This window comes from Paramisgurnus dabryanus, chromosome 16, assembly GCF_030506205.2.
Source record: "Paramisgurnus dabryanus chromosome 16, PD_genome_1.1, whole genome shotgun sequence".
Lineage (NCBI taxonomy): Eukaryota > Metazoa > Chordata > Actinopteri > Cypriniformes > Cobitidae > Paramisgurnus > Paramisgurnus dabryanus.
Genome location: NC_133352.1, coordinates 12,745,247 through 12,766,763, shown reverse-complemented (window position 1 = coordinate 12,766,763; position 21,517 = coordinate 12,745,247). Strand labels below are relative to the sequence as shown.

At 39.3% G+C, this 21,517-nt stretch overlaps 1 protein-coding gene and 1 long non-coding RNA gene across 2 annotated transcripts in view; both read right to left on the bottom strand.

Moving 5' to 3' along the window:
* Positions 1-1,654: 1,654 nt before the first annotated feature.
* Positions 1,655-21,517, bottom strand: part of LOC135748349 (lysozyme g-like) — a 133,418-nt gene continuing 113,555 nt past the window's right edge. The window contains exon 6 of the mRNA XM_073812125.1: positions 1,655-1,665. The gene's annotated coding sequence lies outside the window, so the exon portion shown is untranslated. The remainder of the gene's footprint in view (positions 1,666-21,517) is intronic.
* On the bottom strand, positions 7,876-9,626 carry LOC135748380 (uncharacterized). Its single transcript, XR_012335240.1, has 6 exons — positions 9,219-9,626; positions 9,001-9,113; positions 8,825-8,890; positions 8,603-8,723; positions 8,317-8,413; positions 7,876-8,236 (listed from the first exon to the last, which is right to left on the bottom strand). It is a non-coding gene; the product is annotated as an uncharacterized lncRNA (long non-coding RNA).

The following is a 21,517-nucleotide window of genomic DNA, read 5'->3' as shown; positions in this document are numbered from 1 at the left end:
ACACAGAATATATTTTGTGTCAGGAGTTTTACCTGTAAACTTTATCCACTCAGCTGTTGTGATTATACAGTTTACACACTCACTGCAGTCGTTGCAATCACTGCATTTATTGCAAAATATATTGTTTTTATTAATACAAACACGGTAACCTGAAAGGGTTTCATTAGGTTTTGTCCAGGCAGCATATATGACTCTATCATATTCATCTGCTGATGTTAGATTCAGGACAGGTGAAGGCTCTGAAATACAAATAACAAAAGAGAGTCGTTATACATTTTTCCTGGTCACAATTTTACTTTTATTAAAGGACTTCGATTTGTGCCAAAACTGTGTTGAATGCATTGTACAATGAATTGCCTATATTTTGTTAGCTTTTGGTGTGCATGTATGTATGTGTTAAATGTATATGTCATCTGTTAATGTCATCCTCGATGTCTTCTATAGGAGTTCCATTGTGATCGTGTGAGAATATGTGTGTATTTTTACGTAAAAGAGTGCTTGTACCATACTTATATTTCTTACATTTTTAAACACACTAAAACGTATCGATGTGTAAGTAAGTTATTCCTATTCATATATTTTAAACTTGCAGGCACTGGGATTTCTTACTCATTGAAAGAGCCATATATGGTGTTATTCTTATTTTGTACACTAGGTGGAGTATTGAGTTTGGGAAATGTATAAAATAGGTAAAGAAGAAATGCTGCACAGGTGCGGGCATAGATATGTACACTAGAGCCGTTTCTCAATGTCAAGGATTCTTTCTATGGCAGGACTAGTCCTTACAAGTCACTTCCTTCAGAGGCTAGGCGAGGCTCCTCTTAAGCATTTGGAGAACACGTTAAATGGAACAGGCTAGCAAGTGCACGTCATTGCGTCATTGTGTTATTGAAAGGTGTGCTTTCGGTGCTGTGCGCATAGGATTGTGGGTGATTTCAGAGTGTGAAGAGCGCGAAGGATACACATACGCATCCTTTCCTGTATATGGGATATTTCTCGAACGAAGGACTCAGTCCTTGTCTGAAATTTCGAGGATCCTCGACATTGGAACAGTCCTTCGACGGAGGTGGATGACGTAGCATCTTCGAAATTCTGGCTTCCAAGAATCCTTCCTTGACATTGAGAAACGGCTTAGATGTTGCCTTGGCTACGGCAGTTCATTGGACCGAATGTGTCAAACAGAGCCGCCATCTTGAAACAAGGGAATCCCGCATCAGCGTCATTGTATGCAATGGTGTAACGGAAATAAAATCACCATAAATCGTCATAAATGCGAATTTCTGGGTTTTCTTTTGGTTCGTTTCAACAGTCAGACATCTATTTAGCATTGGGTCAAGAAAAAAATTAAAGTTTTAAAATTTTTAAAATCTACTTTTTCTAACCATAATGCATAGTGCTAGTAGCCCTAACATCAATATGCAGCACAAAACTCCGGCATCGTCCATGAATTCGAAGTACAGGCGGATATAGCAGCTTTACCTAGATACTTCCTATGACAAGACCCCTGTTCCAAGATGGCGGCGGTTTTGACGCATGCTCAGAATCCAAATATAGCCCTTTATTCAGCGATCTTGATCTCAGTTCTCATCATTGACCGTAAACTTCAAATCTCACGTTCGTTATGAATTTGAATTCAAACATTGAGCCTTAAAAAGCTTCACAACATATGTTACAAAAGTGATATCAAACGCTTATTGGCTCTTGGGTGCTACGTCAAAGATTTGAGACATTGCTGTCTTTCAGTCTTTGTATGTTTGAAGTTTGAAATTTGAAATGCACGCCTTGACAGAGAGAAGCCGGATAAATGTTCTCATGGACTTTAATACTTCCCTGTACCGTATATACTCTGTCTGTCATGCTTTTTATTTTTATAACAGTATATCATTTTAATAATCTGTTAGGTTAGGTTTAGGTGTAGATCTCTTTTAAATGCTATATTGTTACAATTGCAAAAAATCTCCCACACATTTCTTTCCATTATGTTGCATTATATATAGAATACATTGTTTTTTATTTTGTATTAAAAGGGTTTGGGGTAAAGTTTGGGGTGGGGTGGTAACATTATTGATGAAATGGTTAAAGGAAAAATATACAGTAAACTTTTTGGTATGAAAGATTTGTAAATGTTTTATTTTTGTAGCTGTAAAACATAATAATGCTACAATTAAAATGTTGCAAATACGTCTATTGTACGTTTCAGCATCTGTTAAAACATACAAGAAATACATTTTGTGGTTTTAAAAGTTATGTATTAACTACGTAGGCTATAAGCAGTGAAACCAGGCTAGGAGTTCAGATGGACCATTCAGGTCCAAGTACTCACAAGATACACAAGTTTGAATGTGATCCACAGTTGTTTTGCATCATTACTCTTATTTATCTTTCATGCACTTAAAGAGCAAATGCACAAAGTCAATGTGGTGTTTAGCAGATTCTGACAACAACACTGTACTTCTGAATGGTGCGTGGGTGGAATTAAGCAGAATTGAAGCAGAATTGAAGCAAAGGTATTTGATGAACATAATACATGCTGAGAGCATTTTGTTACTATCATCATCTCATTTTTGACTGGGGAGGCGTTTAGCCGCGTTTGCATCTGAACTTCTCATATGTTGTCTGTATATGTCGTCCTCTATATATGTCCATTTATTTTACTCGTATGCTTTAGCTGGAAACTGTAGGCCTGTTGGTTAAGCTTGCAAAGTGCCAATTCAGCAGAAGCGAGCTCACCTTTCTTGGCTACAATGTTACCGCAGGGGGCATCCGACCGTGTGTGGAAAAAGTAAGAGCTGTGATTGAGTTCATGCCACCCACTTGTGTCATACAAGTCAGGCAATGTTTGTGTCAAGTTCCTACAGACACTTTATCCATGAGTATGCTCGTCACGCAGAACCACTCTTTGCTCTTACCAGGACGAATGTTCCCTTTGTCTGGTTCAGTGAATGTCAGGCAACTATGAACTCCCTAAAAGCTAAGCTGACTTCTGCACCTATACTGGTGTTTCCCAACTTTTCGCTCCCTTTCTTTGTTCTTACTGAAGTGTGTGATGTGGGGCTGCTCTCATGCAAAGAGATGACAGAGGCAGAGATGTTGTGGTCACAAGGCTGAAAGACCGTACTCTACCTCAGAAAAGGAGTGTTTGGCGGTCATACGGGAACTGGAGCACTTCAGGTCATACATTGAGGGTCTTCACATGATGATTTTCTCAGACCACAACAGCCTCTGTTGGCTGATGTCTCGCCCTAACCTCTCTGGCCGGCTGGCTAGATGGTCTCTGCGGTTGCAGAACTTTGATATCATTCATAAGCCTGGAACATGCAACCATTTACCAGACGCTCTCTCTCGCAACCCTGTTCTTTCTTGCAAAACCCAAATGGATATCCTCCCTGATTATGCTGTAATCGGTGGTCTGGATTTGCGTACTTTGCCCCCAGTGATTTTCTCTGATAGAGAGCACCTCAGACAAATGCAGCTCAATGATCCTGGTACGGGAAAGAGACTGCGGAAGTTGGAAGGCCAGGAGGAGAATACGGAGGGAGAGCTGTTTCAGTTCGCACTTTTGTACTTTGTTGTAGGAAGGCATCCTGTAACCTCCATCCTATGAAGTCAGATTGCATGCGCCTACGGCCATAAAGAGGAGTTTGCTGGAATACTATCATGACCACCCATTGGCTGGACACTTGGGAATAAGCAAAACGCTTGCTAGGCTGAAACTTTGTTTCTATTGGCCAGGCCTTTCCTCAGAGGCTAAGTAGGATGTTGCCTCCGGCCCTGGGAATATACAGGTGTGGACTTTGTTGGGCCACGTACTCCTGGTGGTAATGCGTACATTCTGGTCTTTGTGGACTATTTTTCAAAGTGGGTAGAGATTAATGCGGTAAGAGAAGCCACTGCCCGAGTCGCAGCCGGCAAGCTGTTGTGCAATGTCTTTGCACTTCATGGTGCCCCCTCTTACCTGATCTCAGACAGGGGGTCTCCTTTTGTCAGTGAGCACTTTGATCATGTACTTACCACTTTGGGGTTGGAACACAGGCGTGTATCACCCGCAAACAAATGCGACAGAAAGGGTGAACCGCTCCTTAAAGACTGCTATACGTGCTTATGTTGGTAACAAGCATACAGCCTGGGATCGCTACTTGCCAAATCTGCTTTGCCTTGAGGACAGCAACCCATGAGAGCAGAGGACATAACCCAGCCTAACTGTGATGGGATGGATGAGCCAGGGATTGTTTTTGTTTTTACTTCACTTTTACGGCATTTACTTTGTGTATGTTGGATGTGATTGCTGAAGAGGATCAAATACAAAGGCTTTTCAGGATAATTTGCTGTTTGCCTCGAGTGTTTATTCCCTTTTATGTCACATTGTTTTTCTCTGGGTAAAATCGAACATTCTGACCATGTTACACGTCACAACGCACGTGTAAGTAGCCAGATCCATTTCTCTCTGTTTATGGACGTTACAGGAGGATGAATTACTTTTTTGACCCAGCCAAAAAATTATAAATAATTATTATAAGCTTACTATTATGAATCAGGGTAAGGTCAGGAGATAGTTTTGAACACTGATTATTTTCACTGATTTTTGCTTCAATATTTGTAGCTATAAAATAAAGCAATAAAACGCAACAAGTCTACTTACTGGTATACATTGACCGTTCATCAGGATCGCTATCCAATTTATATTTCTCAGAAAGAGTGATGACAGTAATGGTGTATTTTACTGCTGCCTGCAGCTCATTGAAAGTATAACTCGATTGATCAGTGACAATAGACGTGCTATTCCTCCCATCTGCTTTAATGCTCACATTGAATCTTTTATATCCTTCAGTTAAATTCCAGTTGGCAGTAATGGATTGATTAGTTGAAGATAAAGAAAGATTTGCCACTTTGCTTGGACCTATGTGCAAAGAATTCAAAGAGAGCAAGCAATTTGTGAATTTAAATCAACAAAATGTAAACAATGAAGATATTCAGTATACTTAAACTAAGGTAGTAAAGGATCATTTTAAAGACACCATACTCACGTGTGTATGCATCAATTTGAACCATTTCTCCTTGTACTTTGTTGTTTTTTGTTAGTGCAGCCACACACAGAATATATTTTGTGTCAGGTGTTTTATCTGTAAAGTTTATCCACTCAGCTTTTGTGATTAAACAGTTAACACACTCACTGCACTCATTGCAATCACTGCAATTATTGCAAAATATATTGTTTTCATTAAGACAAACACGGTAACCCGAAAGGGTTTCATTAGGTTTTGTCCAGGAAGCATTTATGATTGTATCATAATCATCTGCTGATGTTAGATTCAGGACAGGTGAAGGCTCTGAAATACAAATACTAAAATGAGTTTTGAGCCTATTAAAAGCTTTACACACAGATGTTTTTTTTTAAACAAATGTAAAATATGTTTTATGATGTAGTGTTGATGGTCTGTACTTACTGGTGTAGGTAGAAACGCTCTCTGGCACACTTTCAATAGTACCATTAACTATAGCAGTAACTGTGAAATTATAAATTTTCGCTGGTGTGAGACCCGATATCACAATTGTCTTTTCTTTTGCAGTATGTGTTTCTAATACAGTCACTGGGGTTGTTCTGTTTGGAACAGTTACAGGGGTTATACTTGTTGAATTAGTCACTGGGGTTATACTGATTGAATTAGTCACTGGGGTTATACTGGTTGAATCAGTCAGTGAGAGGGGGGTACTAGTTGAATCAGTCACTTGGGTTGTACTGGTTAAACCAGTCAGTGGTGTGGTACTGGTTAAATCAGTCGCTAATGTACTGGCTAAATCAACTTCTGACACGTTTACTGAATAGAAATCATATCCTTCTGAGTGATTCCACTTCAGTTCGACGCTTTCATTTGTCACCTTCATTACACTCAGATTATAAACACCAGATGGGGCTAAAAGAAAGAGATTGTGCATCATTATGCTCATTAGTGATCATTACATTTGGAAATGTCAAATATAAATGAATGTAGATAAACAAAAATGATAGATAGCATCCAAAAACAATAAACCAAATATTTAATTTATATATATATACACAACATCTCTTCCTGGTTCTCGAATCTGATTGGCTAAGAGCTCTTCCCAGGCATACAATATTGTACTGATGACATAACAGTAACCGCTTCACCGTTTGTATCATTCCGCCACCTACTGGTCATTTTAGTATTAGTGAGGGAGGCTTCTTTCAACACGTGAGTCATTCACCCATCTCTAACTGGAAAAGCTGCACGCACACACAGACGCGCTGTTTTTAAACACTCTCCGTGTGTCTCAATAAGTTCTCTAGATCGTGAATCAGTCTGTGAATCGCAATTGAAAGTGATTATCCCTTCGAAGATCATGATGTCACATCGTGTGGATGAGTAACATACACTTGGAATAAAGCTATGAAAATGGAGCGATCTCTCTCCTCCCATTAATAGTACGCAAAACCACCGTGGAACTGCAGGTAAACACTGCAGCTTTTACATTTGGATACTTGATAATTTATTTTCACGTTGACATGACTATTAAAACATGTTGTGAGATATCGCCACTAATATATTTATAAGCAGCATGCAAAAAAAATCTCTCTGACACTTATAAAGAACTGTTTTATGTAGTACTGACAGGAACAAAGTCCAGTATTAAAGGGATAGTTCCGTCAAAAATGATATTAAACCCATGATTTAAAGCTCCAATTCGTTAGTTCTTCTGGACTGTTCCCCTCTGGTGGAATGATCTGCCTATCGCCACAAGATCACCAGAGTTGAGAATTCACATCTCCTTCGTCTACACCTGACCCTGCCCTACTAGCACTTAATGTTATTCCTATTCTGTTATTTTAAACTCTTTTTCTTTTTTCTTTTCTGTCTTCAAAAAAAACCTTGGCTTTGGGGACTACATTAGCTTAACTGGGACTGGATTCAGATCAGTTGTGCACTGCTGCCCTTTTATTGGTGTTATTTCTTTCATTGTTTACCTATTTTATAAGTCGCTTGGATAAAATTATAAATCATTAATATAAGCCTACCATATGTAAATCAGGGTAAGGTCAGGAGATAGTTTTGAATACTGACATTTTTCTACTTACTTAATAACTGATTTTTGGTGATTTTTAAATGAAAAAAGGTTATGGATTGCAGCTTTTATTATTTTGTGCCTATATGTTACGTGTTCGTAATGTTTTTTCTTATGTTATTGTTTGCTGTGAGGTTTTCTGTTTTTTGTTTTCTATTGTTTCTGTCTCCGCTGTCTCTGTTTCTAGGTACCGTGATTGGTAACATCGTGTGCCCAATAATTGGACACTCCCAGTTATTAGCAGTTGCTAATAAAAGAGGTCGTGGAGAAGGGATACATCAGGGGGAGGAGCTTAGCTACACTCTCAGAAAAGAAAGGACATAATTGTACCTTTAGGGGTACAATGGCTTGTCACTGGGGCTGTACCCTCAAGGGTACAGTTTTTGTACCCTTGGCAGAGGGTACAAATTTGTACCCTTGTGATTTGTACCTTAAGAGACCAGTTTTGTACCTCTGGTGACAATTTTGTACCTTTATTTAACAGTACAAATATGGACCCTTCAAAAAGGGTACAAAATTGGCTTTGACAGGGTACACTCATTGATTATGGTTTTAAAACTTATACATATATCTCAATCTAAGTACTGTAAACTTTAAATTATAAGTGCATATGACTCAATATATTTGTGTTGGTTTAGCCAATCGTTCAGCGTAAAGGTACATTTTAAACATTAGTATAAAAAATGATAACAGAAAAGATAAAATACACAGTTTATTGAACAATCATTTATTTAAAAAAAAGGTTTAGATATAAAACAGAAGTGTGCTGTTCAGTCCAAATTCACAACATTAAAAACTAATATTACATTTACACCTTACTTATGAAATATATCAAGTATTCCTTTATGGCTTTAACAGACTGTCCAAACAGGAATATTTTAAAACAAAATCAGTGTGCTGTTCCTTAAACCAAACGACATTTAAACATTTTTAACAGGGCCACATCTGTCCTTGCCAAGCAGTGAGAAACACACAAATATAAATTTTTTCCCTGATAAAACTGTGGTGTACTCACATCATAATGAGTAAATGAATAGGTCCATATGGAGTAACATTTCTTTAGTTTTTGTTGTGTTAATGACGGGTGGTAGACGATAGTCAGTCAGCCTCCTTAATGGTAAAGATCGAAAACTGCTCTGGGCACGTTCATACTTATCTGTGAGAAAACACAAAAATATGAATACATTTTCCACTGACAGAACTGTGGTATACTCACAACATAAATAAATGTGGTACCTTTAAAGTTTTTGCGTGTGAATGATGGTTGGTCGAGAACAGTCAGCCACCCTCAATGGTAAAGATCCAAACTTGCGCGGGAAACGTTTGTGCTAAACTGTGAGAAAACACACATAAATATGAATTAATTTTCCACTGTTTGGTTGAGCAGACAGACAGACAGACAGACAGTCAGTTAACGTTAGTCCTTACTGAGAGAGAAAAACTTAAATATGAATTATTTTTCACTTACATAACTGTGGTGTACTCACGCAACATAATAAATAAATAAATGTGGTAACGTTACCTTTAAAAGGATTCTGTGTAACTGACTTTTGACGTTTGGTGGCGAGTAGACAGTCAGTCAGTCAGTCAATCTCCCCCCTGACTGAGAGATTCAAACTTGCGCAGGAAACGTTTGCGCTAAGCTGTGAGAAAACACACATAAATATAAATTAATTTTCCACTTACAGAACTGTTGTGTACTCACTTAACATAATAAATACATTAATAAATGTGGTAATGTTACCTTTAGAAGGTCTTAAATGACTGTTTGGTTGAGAGCAGACAGAGAGTCAGTTTACGTTAGTCCTTACTGAGAGAGAAAACACATAATATATTATTAATTTTCCACTTAACGTTACAGAACTGTGGTGTACTCAAACAACATAATAAATAAATTAATAAATGTGGAAAAAACGTTACCTTAAAAAGGTTTCAGGGTAAATTACTGTGTGGTGGCAAGTAGACAGTCTGTCAGTCAATCTCCCCCCTGACTGAGAGAGATTCAAACTTCCACGAGACACATTTGTGCTAAACTGTGAGTAAACACACATAAATATAAATTAATTTTCCACTTACAGAACTGTGGTGTACTCAAAAACATAATAAATAAATTAATAAATGTGGTAACGTTAACTTACCTTTAAAAGGTTTCTTGGTAAGACGTGTAGCGTTATATAGTCTGTCAGTTAATCTCCCCCTGACTGACTGAGAGAGATTCAAACTAAACTGTGAGAAAACACACATAAATATGAATTATTTCTCCACTTACATAACTGTGGTGTACTTAATGAACATTAACCAGCTCATAAAAATGAGTCTGAGGAGTATGAGGCAATAGTGCTGTGTCAATATCGCGTTGACTCGTCTTATACAACTTTACACAAATAACCGTAACCGAATCAGTATTAAAATGAAGAGCCACGACAAACAACACATTTTTAAAGTTTAAAAATGTTTTAAAGATGATGAATGAGTTTCCAGTGCTTACCTGTTAATGTTCTTTAAGTGTCTGTCGTCCTCCTGCGCTGCTCTGTGAAACTGACTCCGACCGTGAGATGTGGGGGGATGGGCGTGTGTCAAAATAAAAGCGCGGGTTTTTTTCGGTGTGTGTGAGGGATTCAGTTATTCAGTATTTATTCAGTTTAAATAATGGTTAATCAATTGCAGTTTTTGAGTTCATATCACAGTTTTTATTAAGTGAAATTAACTTTTTTTTTTCCATTAAAATTTAAAATTTAAATTTAAAATTAAACACACTGTCAAATGAACTGAAGAAAACTAATACTACTTCAATACCCATGTGTCCAACTAAAGGAAACAAAAATTGACACAATAGTTATTTACGTTACTCACCAGATTTACAGCAGTTGTCTAGAACAACAAATTAAAAAAAATGGCAAGAGGCTGTCTCTTAACATTGTACCTTATCCTTTAAAAAAAAATGGTACAAATATGTACCTTTTAATGCTTGGGAACAAATATGTACCTTTTTGACCCTCAAAAAGGTGCATATGTGTACCTTGAGGTCCAATAATGAGCCCTATGGGGTACTTTTGTGTTGATTGTACCTTGGGGGACAGAAATGGACCCCTACTGTACCCCTATTTCTGACAGTGTAGCTGCTGGCTTGGCCAGTTTGGTTGATTGTGTGTGTGTGCTCTGCTACTGTTTCGGCTGCTGTTTAGTGGTGGTTAGTTTTGATGCTTTAGTCCATGTAACATGGAGTGAATGTTACCAGCCCGGAGTTAAAAGAAAGGAAGTATATCACGTGATTTACATCTTGCAAACACGCAGTCTTGAGTGTTGTCTAACCCAGTAGGGAAGGAGCGAGTGCCCCTTTGTATTTTTTTGTTTTTCAGTTAGTGTAGATTTAGTTATGGCGTGTGAACGCTGAAGATGTTGTGTTTTTTTTTTTTTTTTTTTAGTGAGTTTAGCTGGGGGGGGGGGTTTAGGTAAGTACTTGTTTTGTTTTGTTACTTTCATTCTTTTGGCACCGCTCATTTCTTTGACTCTGTGGCTCTTACAGTTTCTACTATTTTCTCATGTATGCACCACTGTAAATAAACGAACCACTTTATGAGTATTTTGATGTCCTTGTCTTATTCACCACATTATTTCCCAGAGGCCTAACTTAAGTTGTGTTTAAAATTACTATGTATGCCCGTTTCATACCTCCTAACCACCAGGGGGCGTAACACTATAATATAAAGCACTAAACACCAAGTACAGGGCTGCGTTCAGCCCCGACAAAACGTTGCACAACGTTTATTAAACTGAAACGGTGATGCATTGAACACCCTGTTGTGATGACGCAAGAGTTGCAACTACGGTAGCTGAGAGGCCATTCTTTGTGTTCTTTTTTAAATGTTTCTTAAGCCTGATGAAATCGTTATAAATGTGTGTTTAATACTGTAAAATACCCTCGATGTTACAATCACTGACCTTGCTGTCCAAAATGAAAGACAACATTCCAACTTGAACCCATTGAGAGAGCTGTCTCTTTACTATCGCGTGGTTTTATACATCTTGCCGCTGATTGGGCTGACATTTCTGACACACCCACCAAACAAGAGAAAACGCTTCTAAAACCTGTTGCATTCCGTTGCACACCGTTTCCAGGAAACATGTCGTTCAACCCGGAAACCGTAGCAAAACGTTGCGCACCGGTGTGAGATTGAACATGCCCCTGGTGTACTTACTGGTATAGAAAGAAATATTCTGAGGGTTGAGATCCCTGCCACATTTCACTGGGATCACTTGGACATCATAAAGGGTTCCTGTTTTGAGGTCCAATAATTGTGCAGACAGGCCTGTCTCTTTTAAAATCATTTTAAAAGTCTGTTTCGCTGTAACTTCCACTCTGTAGTGGGTAATGTTTCCTGGTGCTGGACTCCAGGATAGATTAGCCCCAGTTTCGGTCGGATTGGAAATGTGTATTTCCCCCATAAAACGCTCTACGGACAGATGTAAGATAGGTGCAATAAGTTGACCACAACTACAGGAGTATGATTGAATAAAAAATACTTTCTGTTATCCCAGACAACCTTATTTCTCAATGACACATAAATAAATATATACTTAAAGGTGACATAGAATGATTGAAAGGAGTATTTATCCTTGTTCTGTGATGTGAAATGTATACAAAACTTTCTTTGTTTGGGTCTGTAATGCCTTAGAAGCTTCCTAAAACCCTCTCTCAGATAGCTCTATTAGGGTGGGGGATTTTAAACAAGTGGTTTTGCACCTATTTGGCTCCCCCTACTGGCTTAACTTGCAATCTCATTACTGATTGGCTGACTTTGCTGCCACTCAAAAAATGAAGCCAATTATTTTAAAGTAGAGGGGCAGTTAGATGCCTGTGATGTCATAAGCATCAGTTCTTCAGATTGGGCCGTTTTCTGGCTGACATTTCTAAAAGAGGAATTTCTATGAGACTGAGATGTTTAGCATGTTTAGCACTTTTTGTATGTTTGTGAATGTGGGTAGACTACCATTATTCAACAAAGACAAGGTAAAAATGGTTTTTCATTCTCTGTCCCCTTTAAATCATAATTTTACATGCATTTACAATAACAATGCAATATCTTACCTTCATAACAGATGTAGGAAAGATTTAGATTGCAAAGTCTTTCTTCCCACATGCCATTGCTGAGCAAGGCCACACAAGCATCCTCAATATACTCTTTAGTATCATCATCATCACATATTCTTTGTGTGCTACTGGGCATGCTAACAGGCAGTAGTGTGTGGTATAAAGGATGAGGAGTTGAACTGACCATTGTCAAAATTGCATTTATAAAGTATGTCATATTTAGGCAATCAAGCATTTGTGTCAGTAGGGAGCACTGATCTTCTGTGGTGCTGATTTGTGATGTGGTTGAGCTCATTGGGATGGTACTGGTTGGAGTAGTCACTGGGGGACTGGTTGAATTCGTCACAGGGGTGGTACTGGTTGACTCAGTCACCAAGGTGGTACTGGTTGAATCAGTCACTAAGGTGGTACTGGTTGAATCAGTCACTAAAGTGGTACTGGTTGAATCAGTTACTGGGGTGGTACTGGTTGGAGTAGTCGCTGGGGGACTGGTTGAATCAGTCACTGGGGTGGCACTGGTTGAATCAATCACTGGGATGGTATTGGTTGAATCAGTCACTGGGATGGTACTGGTTGAATCAGTCACTGGGGTGGTACTGGTTGGAGTAGTCACTGGGGGACTGGTTGAATCAGTCACTGGGGTGGCACTGGTTGAATCAATCACTGGGATTGTACTGGTTGAATCAGTCACTGGGATGGTACTGGTTGAATCAGTCACTGGGGTGATACTGGTTAAATCAGTCACTGGGGTGATACTGGTTGAATCAGTCACTGGGGTGGTACTGGTTGAATCAGTCACTGGGATGGTACTGGTTGAATCAGTCACTGGGGTGGTACTGGTTGAATCAGTCACTGGGGTGGTACTGGTTGAATCAGTCACTGGGATGGTACTGGTTGAATCAATCACTGGGGTGGTACTGGTTGAATCAGTCACTGGGGTGGTACTGGTTGAATCAGTCATTGGGGTGGTACTGGTTGGAGTTGAAGAACATGTTCCTTTCTTTGGTATAGGATGGCCAGGATACCAGTTTTGATATGTAACATGGTCTCCGTTGGACCATCTAGACCATGCTTTGGAGTCATTGAATCTCCTGCGAAGTCCAATCCAGTATTCTGAATTGAGGTTCGGCAAAATGTGGTCGATGTTCTTACAAGTGATGGTCGCCAGATCTTTGAAACAGGTCTGACAGTGGTCCCTTGCTTCATCCCATGTTTTGGCACTGGACTGTGGGAAAAACTGCTCCTCTGCCAGTATTACCGATCCTAATGTGATCAATTTATAAGAGAGTAATCATCATTTTGAATGCATTTAATGAACCATGTGTCACTGTATTCTGTGGATTTTTTGTGGAACTTTACCATAGGGCACGTTTAAGTCTTAAGCCTTAAAACTGTTAATGGTTTATTGCCCATATATATTAGTGGAGAAATGTAATTTTTTTTGCACCCCACTTTGTCATGCGCACACATGTGATTCCTTGGCCGTGAGCAAGGAAAAATTGCGCCTGACATGTGTGCTTGTAAGAATTTTGGGAATATATTGTTTAAACACCATTCCATTCAAGCCACTAGGGGGCCCCCTTGCATTCAACTTCATGTGGTACCTGCACAGACCGATTGGCGAGTGACATCACTGTGCTGCGAGAGCCATTTAAAAGGCATAACAAGCAGTCTGATCTCAGAATACTTTAATTCCATTTGTCATTCGGTCGGTGCAGCTCCTAATGCAGTTGACATGACTTTTGACCTGCATCTTGATATATGGAAGCCGTCAAGAGCAGAAAGTGCCATCAAGGTGAAGTAAAACAATTAAGAACATATATGTTTAAAATTCCTGTTTAATTTTGACTAACCATGCAATGGATTTAAACCCCAGTCCAAATCTCCAGATTCAGTATTAGTCCAGTGTGTTTTGTTATAAATACAGTAGGCTATACATCAATAATCAAAATGTTTTGTATAAGTGTTTTAAAAAAATAAACATGTCATGCAGGCTGTTGTGTGACTCCTGTCAGAATTTTTAAACAATGCACATTATGTCTACAGTTAGCATGTTTTTAGAGAATTATTGATTTATTTTGGTAGGTTACCAATTAAGTAAACTATATTGATCATGCCTTAGTTTTTTAGCAAATTGAAAAAAAATCTTTTGAGTTTTTTGTATTGCTGACAGCTATTTTTTCTATTTGTTTCCTTGATGTTCTTAATTCTTAACACGCACCGGCCCGGCGGCGGTCCCTAGGGGGCGTTTTTACGTGTTTTTGTACTTTGTTTAACATCAAATATTCAATCAACAATCATAAACTTTGCATTATTTGAAAGTTTAAACACTCAAAATTCATGTTCTGAGCTTATTTTTGCAATCAATACACTGGTGTGGAAAGGGTTAAATGAAATGCAGACGGAACGCATATAAAAATGGTTGTGGGTACTCACATATCTTGCCATATGGTTCTGATAATTTCTGACAATTCCCAAAAACTTCAACGTACATTGCAACGTAAGGGTCCACTCTTCAAAAAGCATCCCACGTTTTAATCCAAAACAACGAAAAATAGTGAAAAATCCAGCAATATCCTCCTTTGTTTACATCCGCGCGTCCGCTAAGTATGATCGATCATGTTTATTTTCTATCAAATATCGAGTTTTATCAGTGAAAATCCATCTCTTCCTGCTTCGTTATACTGTTCCGATAAATATCCCGCCCTATTTTTCTGTTTTGTTCAATCAGATAACGTTTGACAACTCAAAATGTCTCGGGAACACCGATTTGCCCAGACAGATGTCCTTCAGCTCACCATAGGCTTTTGACTGGATTACGCCAAAACAAAGCCAGCCAATGCTTAGCCAGCAAAGTTTTGATGGGCAGGGGTAGTAACCAATCATGAAACGATTACAAGGATTCAACTTACGTCAGTAAAGTGTACTTCTGCGCAAATCTACAGAAGCCACGGAGAGAAATGCCCACGCCCCCTCCGTGCGCGTTTGTTTGTTTGGGTAGCATAGCAGCCGGCTAGCCTCTCCGGAGCCGCTGAGAAACCTCTCAAAGATTAGATATAACATCTCCATTGTGGATTGTCAACTGCAGATGACTTTTTTGTGTTGAGAGTGTTTTGAAGAAGTTGATAAAGAGCATGATCGCGGAGCAAAACTACCAGACTGGATATAAACGAAACCGCGTAGTCGACGAGAGATGGACCGGACTATGAGCTCAGCTGCGCTCGCTTAGATAAAGTAAGTTTGGATTGTTCTGTTCATTATTATTTTACGTTACATTTCTTGTTTCTTGTTAGCTGTTTTGATTATAAAAGTAACATTGGAGATGACTAAGATACGAGTTTTGCATGGGTTCATTTTTCTATGACATGTTATATAAATGCATCATATTTATAGCTATATGAATCCAATGCACACAATATGCAGACTGAACACAAGTAAATAATATATGTGGTGGAAAATATGAGTATATCCAGCTGAGAAATATAGGTTATTTGGCAAACATAAGACATTTGTAATTATAAATATATTCATGTAATGTGTGTGTGTGTGTGTGTGTGTGTGTGTGTGTGTGTATATGTATTATGTTCATGTATATTACATCATAGTTTCTCATACAAATAGTTGTATGTCTCTAACTTTTGACTCAAACTTAAATCCTCTCTTGGTTTGTGTGTGTGTTGTGTTGTGTTGTGTTGTGATGTGATGTAACAGGTCTTCAGCTGACACAGGAGGACTGGAATCTGGAGTGCATTCATGAGCGACCACATTCAAAATAACAAGTATTTTGTTATAATGTGCAAATGTTTTTTACTGAAATAGTTTTTTCTATGTGCTTTGGTGGGCAGAGAAGTTCTGAATTGATATACATCATGTAATATGTAGTCCTGACTCATTCTCTTTTAATAATCATGTCATTTTGTTATCATGTGTCTATTTGGAGTTTCCAAGTGCACTTTTTCTGAAAGGACGCCTGGACTTTTTTGAAATAAAAGCTCACAGAAACAACATTTTTTGGAGTATCATTCTCAAATTTGAATCACAGCATGGTCAGACATTCAGTTTACCTATATGGTGTCCCCAGGTGTCTCAGAGGACCATTTCATACCTTTTTTGCTAAGTGAATGTTATTTAAAGAAAAAAGGAAGTCATTTACTGTACATTTTACCTTGTTTTACTCTGTTTCTTTACTAATCTGAGTTGTTATGACTATTGGGCAACAATATGTCAAGTGTCTAGTTTCAAACAAGACCAGAATTATGAATATAGACCATAGGGTTTAAGAGCTGCAGACGTTTTAGTTTGGAGTTGTCGTTTTTCAGAAAATGCTCAAAAATAGAAGTGCTGGCTAACAGGTTAAATAATATATTTGGCAGTAGACCTTGTTTTCTAAATACCAATGTAACAGATTAAGAACTTGTGTGTTATAATCAGGGAGTATTCTGATGAGTAATTTTCATATGGCAAAAAAATGCAGATACAGATATAAGATTCTCTAAAAATGACAGTATTACTGGCAGCTGTACTAGTAACTTACTGTTGATTAAAATGTATGTTATTTAATGGCAACAGTTTGTTCAAAGTTAAATAAATATTAAACATAAAAAATCTTTGTCTTTACAGAATTAAACTATAAAATAACATCCTCATGCAAAGCGTTCAGAAACCTTTTTCTGTTTTTCCCTTCAATTTTTGGTAAGATCGCTCGCAAAATGAAACTAATGAAAGACGCTGAGGTCAGCAACTTTAGTTATATCAATGAAAGCCTAAAGAGAGCACTGTACACCGTGTGTTCGCGCTAGAAGTCAGAAAATATGTAAAACATTGTGCTCAGTACCTCAGATTAGACAAATAGGCAGAGAGAAGGACGGTCTCGTGGGGCTGTTCAAACACATTTGACCACATGTGTGTTTACACACAAAAGCAATCCAATCAAGTGTTTTCGAATACCTCTGTATGTGGTCGAAAGTGGATGAGCTCAAAACGTTTTGAACACCATTTACACCGGTCTTTAGCGTCGTCCAGTTGTGATCTGATCGACGAAAATACATCTTAATACCAGGTGTAAACAGCCCCATAGTGACCAAAGTATGAGATCACTTTGAGTGTACCGTGACCTTACATTATGACCAGGATATAAACACACAGTGAGTGTGAAGTGTGGTAACATTTTTAGATCACTGTGACTCCCTGCTGAAAAAACCAGCATACCAGCAAGACCAGCATATGTTGTGTTTTGGTGCTGGTTTGCTAGTGAACACCAGAATCAAACCAGCATCAGCACCAGCATTAGCACCAGCTAAACCAGCAACAAACCAGCATTAGCACCAGCTAAACCAGCATTAGCACCAGCATCCCATGCTGGTCATACCAGCATATGTTGTGTTTTGGTGCTAGTATGCTGTGACCACCAGCTAAACCAGCATAGACCAGCATAATTCCCATGCTGGTTCATGCTGGTTTGATGCTGTTTATTTCAGCAGGGCTTACACATTGTGAAAACATTATGAGCATATTGTGAACTCATTTAACCTCTCTAGAACATTAGATGGAAACAGGGCTCTCAAGTCTCACGGATTCAGCGTGAGACACACGGATTTCAGCCAGTTCACACGCCACACCCTATATTTCATGGGTGCAGTGTTGAAAGCTGCTATACCACTTGAGGCTAAACGTACCCAATCAGAGACAGTTTGTGCCAAGTCTGCCGAAACTAAGACCTTTACCAATATGCCTAGTTTGGCCAAAGCTAGTTAAAGCCATGCCCATGTCTGTCCCTGTATCTAAGATGGCTGCTGCCATGCCTATCTCTGTTTCCAAGATGGCTACCACCAAGTCTGTCTCTGTTCCCAAGATGGCCACCACCACTATGCCTGTCTCTTGCTGTTTCTCAATATGCATTCTTCAGATTTCTTGTGTCCTTGTGTTCTTGCTCTACATCATCATTAACTGTCGAAGTTCAATTCCAATTCTCAAGAATACAAGTACAGAGGACGCATGAAAATACCCAGATGTGTTCTTGATATTGAGGATGCATCGAGTGCAGACTTGCACGCTGAAATCTGGGGAAGTCAGGTGACCAACAGGAAGCGCACGCCTCTCAATTCTCACAAGTGCGTTCTGTGTTCTCGTAACCTTCCGAGTTTGTTCTTCCAAGGTTGCCAGGCAAGACCTATCTTCACGAGAACGCAAGTCCATTCTTTGCGTTCTAGGAATTGAGAAACAGCCTCTGTTTCCAAGATGGCTGTCGCCAAGTCTGTCTCTTTTCCCAAGATGGCTGCCACCACTATGCCTGTCTTTGTTTCCAAGATGGCTACCACCAAGTCTGTCTCTGTTCCCAAGATGGCCGCCACCACTATGCCTGTCTCTTGCTGTTTCTCAATATCTTCAGATTTCTTGCGTCCTTGTGTTCTTGCTCTACATCATCATTAACTGTCGAAGTTCAATTCCAATTCTCAAGAATACAAGTACAGAGGACGCATGAAAATACCCAGATGTGTTCTTGATATTGAGGATGCATCGAGTGCAGACTTGCACGCTGAAATCTGGGGAAGTCAGGTGACCAACAGGAAGCGCACGCCTCTCAATTCTCACAAGTGCGTTCTGTGTTCTCGTAACCTTCCGAGTTTGTTCTTCCAAGGTTGCCAGGCAAGACCTATCTTCACGAGAACGCAAGTCCATTCTTTGCGTTCTAGGAATTGAGAAACAGCCTCTGTTTCCAAGATGGCTGTCGCCAAGTCTGTCTCTTTTCCCAAGATGGCTGCCACCACTATGCCTGTCTTTGTTTCCAAGATGGCTACCACCAAGTCTGTCTCTGTTCCCAAGATGGCCGCCACCACTATGCCTGTCTCTTGCTGTTTCTCAATATCTTCAGATTTCTTGCGTCCTTGTGTTCTTGCTCTACATCATCATTAACTGTCGAAGTTCAATTCCAATTCTCAAGAATACAAGTACAGAGGACGCATGAAAATACCCAGATGTGTTCTTGATATTGAGGATGCATCGAGTGCAGACTTGCACGCTGAAATCTGGGGAAGTCAGGTGACCAACAGGAAGCGCACGCCTCTCAATTCTCACAAGTGCGTTCTGTGTTCTCGTAACCTTCCGAGTTTGTTCTTCCAAGGTTGCCAGGCAAGACCTATCTTCACGAGAACGCAAGTCCATTCTTTGCGTTCTAGGAATTGAGAAACAGCCTCTGTTTCCAAGATGGCTGTCGCCAAGTCTGTCTCTTTTCCCAAGATGGCTGCCACCACTATGCCTGTCTTTGTTTCCAAGATGGCTACCACCAAGTCTGTCTCTGTTCCCAAGATGGCCGCCACCACTATGCCTGTCTCTTGCTGTTTCTCAATATGCATTCTTCAGATTTCTTGCGTCCTTGTGTTCTTGGTCTACATCATCATTAACTGTCGAAGTTCAATTCCAATTTTCAAGAATACAAGTACAGAGGACGCATGAAAATACCCAGATGTGTTCTTGATATCGAAGATGCATCGAGTGCAGACTTGCACGCTGAAATCTGGGGAAGTCCGGTGACCAACAGGAAGCGCACGCCTCTCAATTCTCACAAGTGCGTTCTGTGTTCTCGTAACCTTCCGAGTTTGTTCTTCCAAGGTTGCCAGGCAAGACCTATCTTCACGAGAACGCAAGTCCATTCTTTGCGTTCTAGGAATTGAGAAACAGCCTCTGTTTCCAAGATGGCTGTCGCCAAGTCTGTCTCTTTTCCCAAGATGGCTGCCACCACTATGCCTGTCTTTGTTTCCAAGATGGCTACCACCAAGTCTGTCTCTGTTCCCAAGATGGCCGCCACCACTATGCCTGTCTCTTGCTGTTTCTCAATATGCATTCTTCAGATTTCTTGCGTCCTTGTGTTCTTGGTCTACATCATCATTAACTGTCGAAGTTCAATTCCAATTTTCAAGAATACAAGTACAGAGGACGCATGAAAATACCCAGATGTGTTCTTGATATAGAAGATGCATCGAGTGCAGACTTGCACGCTGAAATCTGGGGAAGTCCGGTGACCAACAGGAAGCGCACGCCTCTCAATTCTCACAAGTGCGTTCTGTGTTCTCGCAACCTTCCGAGTTTGTTCTTCCAAGGTTGCCAGGCAAGACCAGTCTTCACGAGAACGCAAGTCCATTCTTTGCGTTCTAGGAATTGAGAAACAGCCTCTGTTTCCAAGATGGGTGTCGCCAAGTCTGTCTCTTTTCCCAAGATGGCCGCCACCACTATGCCTGTCTTTGTTTCCAAGATGGTCACCGCCACTATGCCTGTCTCTGGACCCAAGATGGCTGTCATTACGCGTTCAACTGTGTTTATGTGATTGGTTACATTACAATTTTATGGAGTTGATTAATTAAACATTAACAAAGTCTTTATCTTTACAGAAGAAAATTGTAAAATAACAGCCTCATGCAAAGTAAAAAAGGAAAAAGAAATTCTAGTTTGCTTTGAATGAGGCTGTTTATAGTTTAATTCTGTAAAGACAAAGACTTGTTAATGTTTAATGTTCATTTAACTTTGAAAAAACTGTTGCCAATAAATAACATGAATTTAAATCTACAGAAGTCACTGGCAACCAGTTGCATAACTACAGCTTTTTTACACTGTAAGATAATATTTAAAAAAATTAAACTATGGGCATATTTTGTCAGTCTTTCTACAGTCTTTTGTGATACTAAATTAAATCTGGGCATTAAGCATTAAACCACTTTACAACTTTAAATGGAATGTTTGTCATTTTTTCAGATGCCAACTTCATCAAGCCGACAAGTGCTCACTTTTTAGAACAGTGATATAAAATATTTTGTGCATTTAGGGAAGTGTATGAATGTTGTTTTGATGATTTTGTTTACATTTACGTCTGGTCTGATTTACATATAGTAGGCACCCACGCACCCACGGACAGATGTCTTCTCAAACTGACAGACAAGCATTCTGGTTTCCATGTTTTGTGAGGACATTCCATAGACGTAATGGTTTTAATACTGCACAAATAGTATATTCTATTCCCTTCCCCTAACCCAAACCCTAACCCCAACCATCACAGAAAACTTTCTGCTACTTCACATTTTTGAGAAACATCATCCTGTTTGATTCAAAAGCTTGTTTCCTCTTGGGGTAAACACACCTCAAAATGTCCCCACAAGGTCACAAAAATACTGGTAGATCAAATTAAAATAGCATGCTTTTAAGTGTGTCTGACAGTGTTTACACAAATTACTGTAAACTATGAAGTAAATAAATGTTCATTTTTAGAAAACTCAATTTCAAGACATCTTACAGTTTTTCTGAAACCAAATTCTTAGTGGCTTAAGCCCATTTTTAAAATCATGCACTCTTTTTGCA